The following is a 6,023-nucleotide window of genomic DNA, read 5'->3' as shown; positions in this document are numbered from 1 at the left end:
CTGGTTACAGGACACAGGATAAAGCAGGAAACAAACAGACGGCAATACAACAAAAAACAGAAATAAACTGAGGGCTTAAAGACATGAGAGGTAATGAAAGAAGCAGAAACAAGTGGAGAACTAAACATAGCTGAAACTAACCAAGGATGACAAGACAAGGAAGGTAAAGCTAGGAACGAGACATGGAAGATAACAGCTTCCAAAACAGAACAAGAAGTGACACAGACTTAACAGGATGCAATGGAACACAGGTTAAACTGAAGCTCAAGGACCCCCCAAAAGGTTAATTCTGTTCATCTGGAGGTTTTCAGTGGGAGAAACATTTCGTCACTCATCCAAGTGACTTCTTCAGTCTCAGGTGACTGCAGCTTTCCCCAACCTTAAACATAAACATTGCATTTGCATTTACATTACTGAGGAACAATGGGCTGTGACGTCAGTTTCTTGATTATTAATGTGCAAATTGTCATGACCATTGATCAACAACCACTGATCAAAGCCCATTAATCCATAATCAATGACCATTGATCAATGGCTATGAGTACCATTTACAGAGAGTTAGGGAATGGCTGCAATCACAGCATTGTAAGATGGCGATGTACCCTTAGGCTCCCTCCTTGATTCAGAGATGGTCTTTCCCTTTTCACGTAAATGGCCTCCTTGACTCATCTGGACAGTTGATTCTGTCCAGATGCACAACAACAACTTTTTATGATTTCCTTACCATGATGATTGAGCATGCATCATGAAACTCAAGCCTTTAAATATAAACTCTAACAATAAAATAGAAACGTCACTGTAAAACACAACAAAAATGAAAATAAGAAAATCTAAACCGAGAAAATAACCAACCAGACAATCTGTAACATAATAATAACACAAAATTCAAAAAGAACTCAAAACTACAAAGGACAGATGCTTAAAAATCGGATGAGTCAAGTGGAGGATACCAAAAACAAAAAGGTAAAAGTTCAAGAAGGTGACAAAAGAGCTCAGGAAGCGCTCATCACCAAAGGAAACAGGCAGGTTCAAAATCCAGAGTCAAGCAGCAAGCTGGAACATTCAGTTCCAGTTCAGTTTAACTGCTTAACATCTGACATAAAGACGCTCTAAGAAGGAATGAAAAAGGTCTTATCACAATGCAGCCTGTAACCATGTTTGCTTCATTAGTGTATTGGTGTTAAACAGTTCCCTACACTGGATGCTGTTCTACATTAAAAAGTGTTAAGTGGATGTGTTGGTGCAGTACCTGTTCTGTGTCCAATATAAAGGAAAGTCCACACAGTAAAAGATACAAGTCCCATGTGTTTCTTTCAGAATCCTTCGTCTGTTTGGGAAAGACAAAGGTATCCTAAAGCTTGCTGTTCTTTTTTCCTCCCCTACATGTTAATTAAGTAGTAAAATAATCCAACACCGCATCAGCTACAGTGTTGACTCTACACTGAGTTACACTTGTCACAGAGTGGGAGGGTGTATGGTATGGACTGGAATTGGGCCGCAGACTATAAACACACAGAGGGATACCAATTAGGCACATGTGCAACACATTAGAACAGGAGAAAGCAATCTTCCTGGTGGTAAACACAAGAGGACAAAAACTGAAACCAGAGGAGTGGGGCGGTGTTGGGAAATAAAAGAAAAGAACCGTAATTTACGATGGAAATAGTGTCTGACTCAGAGACAGACAGACAGAAACAGATATAGCTGATTATTTTAACTTCACAGGTGCAGCTGACATGTGTCAAGTAGACTTTTTAAAAAAGATTTAAATACAGCATTGTGCTAAAGGTCTGTGACTAAAACAAAATATCCCACAATGATAATTTGGTAGCCTTGCCAGCTGAAGATCAAACAGCATTGTTCTTGTAAGTAATACATATGTAGCAATCTCATATCATCACATCATGATGCTGCCTCATAACTGGCTCCTGTGAAACTACTTATGATAGGTTGAAACTAGTTAATGATATTAACAATGGATATACTACTGAAGTTAATGGTTGCTTACATGAGAGAAGATGAACATGTATCATATAAAAATATGCACTTTTCCTTCCAAAGGCAAAACTATTTGCATGTAGAGTTTGCTGCCTTGACAACCTCAGCCATACAGTGTCAACATAAGGAGCAACTGAAAGCATCTGCACTTTTATGCTAAAGTGTCTAAGACAGGATTGGACCACTTAGTGCAACAGATATGGATTGATACATCTGTTGTGAATTGCTAGCACAGCCTTTTAGGTTGTCAGCACTTCCATTTAAGTTTTAAAGCAAGTGGCAATACTGTTTCTCAAGAGGGATCTGTGGGACATCTAATGGGTTTCCAAGTAATAACTTGGATATCCAGCAAGTGTAGGCCAGGAAATAAACTATATTTCCTTACTGGTTTTACCGGCAAAGTCTAAACGTTTATTCAACTGTTTCAATAAAAAAAAAAAACCTCATTTAGATTCCAGATGTTTCAATAAAATCAACCAAGGCAAGTAAAAACACAGGTAGCTCACAATTGGCTGCACAGCTCATTTCCTCTTCTAGCTGATCATTTTAAGGGTGAGGCATAGCCTGTATTTCAAGTTAATGGATATGTACAACATGAAGACTCAAACACTGAAAACCAGTGCTCTGAGATGGGCCTAAGTTCAAAGGAAAAGAGATTTACCCCAGCCAGACTTGCTAATGATACGCAGATGCAGATTAGTCAATTGTTCAACAGTCTGCTGAATGTCATAGCCAAGGTTTTCCAGCACTAGTTCTTTGGAACTATACTTTGGAATTATTTGGCATTTATTTCAACCTTTCCCTGATGACAACTGTAAGAGGGCTGCTGATGTGGTGGAGGAAACGCACTTGGAGACAGGAATTCTCTTTATTTAAAAATGCTGATAACAAGGCAGCTCAGGTATACAAAAACACAAAAGCATAACAAAGAAATTCTACTTACCACAAGTCTCTTCTTACAAATACACAAGTGTGTTTGTGATGTTTAAAAGACTATTTGAAAATATTAACAATAAAATTATAAACTTCGCTCTGTGTTAGCCAGTTAGTAAGCTCCAAATCCCCTTTATTTCAAAAATGTTTGGACAACGCCACTTCCTGATTGATAGTCTGGACTTTGAGGATGGCAACAACCTTCAAGCATTTGCAATAATAAATTAGATTGGATGCGTGAGCCCACTGTTTAGTTATATTTATAGTATGACATGAATTATGTTAATGCTTATGAAAATTACAGCAAGTATATATCAAATTTATTCTAGCTAAGTCTCAAGAAAACCAATGAAGGACGGCCCACAGCATTAGCCTCACATTCACAACTAAAACAACTTTGTTTTGCCTGCTAGATGTAATAGAGCAATAGAAAACATTAAGACACATTTTATTTTAAACTTAACAGACAGAGTTGAAAGAAATAAGTCACCGCTGTATGCTGACTGTCTCTGCAGCACGAGCCTCCGGTCACGAGGAGTTTATAATTGCCAGCGCCAGTGACGTGTTCACTTAACATGAATTCTCCTGGTTTAGTTCATTTTTGTTTCAAAAGCAGTATAAATCAGCACTTGACCTACTTTGAACTGACATGAACATATCTGAAAATTGCCAACAGATGTCTGACAGGAACTATTACTGTTGTCACGCATACATAAATATCTTATTACTAAATATTTGTTATTACATGTAATAACACTGTTGGACAAACTAGAGTTTTAAATTAAGCTTGAAATAGAACTGTCATCATCATACCAATCTTATGTTCACCATCCATCTGTCTGTTTAATCACTTATCCAGGGTAGGCTAGTGTGCACCATGGACAGACCATTAGTCTGTCAAGTCCATCACAGCCATAGACTGAATAAAATAAACTTTCTTTCTTTCATAACTATGAAATCTAAACCAGAACTCTGCATTTAAAAATGAATGATTTAGGCTGCTTCTTCATGGTATTTGTGGTGTTTGAAATTATTTCCTTTCTTACAACATGGACGCATTTAACATGGTAACATTGACTGCATGAGGATTCAGTATGAGAAATTCTAACAGAGAAATCGTTAAATGACAGAAAGTTGGCACCAGTCAAGTCACTCTTCATAAAACTTTGGCTTTCCTTTGTTCTCAGTATTAAGGCTTAGTTCTTTTCTTTTTGCACTTTTCTTTTAAAATTTCCTTTCTTCTTCTTCCATTCATTACCAAATGACAATTTTATTTACACACACTCGGCTCATTTGTTTTGCTTCTGTTTTTAGAGACAAAAAATCCAAGATTCAATTTATTTTTTCTCTAAATTTGATCTGCAATATGTAAATATGTTGGGAGGAAAAAACAGCCATTACATATCCACAGTGTTGGGAAGGTTACTTTTAAAATGTATTCCATTACAGAATACAGAATACATGCCCCAAAATGTATTCTGTAACGTATTCCGTTACGTTACTCAATGACAGTAACGTATTCTGAATACTTTGGATTACTTAATATATTATCATGCTTTTTACAACAACGTGAATGTACTATTGCTGTGTGATTTATTACTATTACTGAAGGTCCGCGACTCCGAACTGTAGTAAAGGGACCTCTGACTAATACGGCGGGGTCCCTGTCGGCTCGTAGCCGAAAAATAGCTTTACTTTGTTGTGTGGGTCAACTTTTCTTGCAAGAGATAGAGAGAGGCGTCGAAAGGCTGCTCCAACGGAAATTATTGTTTCGGAGGAAAACATGAACACGGTGTACAGTCAAGTCTTAATAGCTTACTTACAACTGGGCTCGTCAGGCACTCTTCTTGGCTGCAGTGGTTATTATTATATTTACATGCTTCCAGCTCCCGTTTTTGCTCGATGACAACTCGTACCTTTCCACTCCCCTTTTTCTCCCTCCTCGCGCTCACAGACCCATAACGTGTATGGCAGTCCATTCTCCCTGCAACACGGACTACACTGCCCATGATGCTACATTCTTTAGAGCTATGCTTGTAGCATTCTGCCTGTTAGCTTAGCACAACAACAACAACAACAACGAAAAGGCGCTCTCTCACCCAGGAAACACACAGTCGCAGAGAGAGAGAGCATCGCCCTGTAACCATGGCAACCGTAACGCTGCCGCCTGGAACAACAGAACGTAGCTGTCAAACAAAACCCAAACAGTCCTGACCCGCGACAAAATGAAACAGGAAAGTACTGCAGTGTAATCCATTTATTTCAACAAAGTAACTGTATTCTAAATACCACCTTTTTAAACGGTAACTGTAACGGAATACAGTTACTCATATTTTGTATTTTAAATACGTAACGGCGGTACATGTATTCCGTTACTCCCCAACACTGCATATCCAATAGTTTAATCTTTAATATTAGGAAGCAATAGCCACACTTTTACACAATAACTATATACTTCAGCAAAGAATTGCAGACTACTGTGAGCTGAGAATACTAGAATGTATTTTTTATTTAAATTATAATCTAATTTACATTTAAATTAGATTATAAGTGACACTATTAGGAATTATCAAAGGTTTTATATATTTTAATAACCAAAAAGCACATCATGGGCTGAGGGACTTGTGTGGTTGTACTGTAGCTAAACAAATACTCTTACCTGTCAAAACAGCCAGAAAAAGGGAAGGTCGTCTCATGCTGGGTTAAAAATGTGCAACTAAAGCGTCCTTTGAAATGCTGCCAAATGATACAAAGTACTCATTAAAAACATCCATTAACTTCCTTAATGTCTAAGTAGCTAAAATGAGGTTAAATCAGACACTGCTAGTACTCCTGATTTGTACCCCTGTAGACCCTACATTTACAGTAAAAAAAAAAAAAAAATGGCTGTGATTTTAGACAACTTTAAAAGCTCTGTTGTTTTTTAAGGTGGAATATTTTATAGACCTGCAGGTAGTCATGCATGCTTTTCACTTCATGTAGACTTGACTCGTGAAAGTTTGGTATGTTATTTTTAATATTTCCTGTCTTGCACATCTGCAGATGGTACAAAATGCAGCAGCCTGTCTTTTAATAATTTTAGCCTCTAACCA

General features: G+C 37.6%; 1 long non-coding RNA gene across 1 annotated transcript; it reads right to left on the bottom strand.

The window, feature by feature from the left end:
- Positions 1-5,101, bottom strand: LOC143419207 (uncharacterized). Its single transcript, XR_013099187.1, has 3 exons — positions 4,755-5,101; positions 1,250-1,327; positions 1-379 (listed from the first exon to the last, which is right to left on the bottom strand). It is a non-coding gene; the product is annotated as an uncharacterized LOC143419207 (long non-coding RNA).
- Between the last annotated feature and the right edge of the window lie 922 nt (positions 5,102-6,023).

This window comes from Maylandia zebra, linkage group LG6, assembly GCF_041146795.1.
Source record: "Maylandia zebra isolate NMK-2024a linkage group LG6, Mzebra_GT3a, whole genome shotgun sequence".
In the NCBI taxonomy this organism is placed as follows: Eukaryota; Metazoa; Chordata; class Actinopteri; order Cichliformes; family Cichlidae; genus Maylandia; species Maylandia zebra.
The sequence above is the reverse complement of the archived record's forward strand: the minus strand, read 5'-3'. Positions and strand labels throughout refer to the sequence as shown.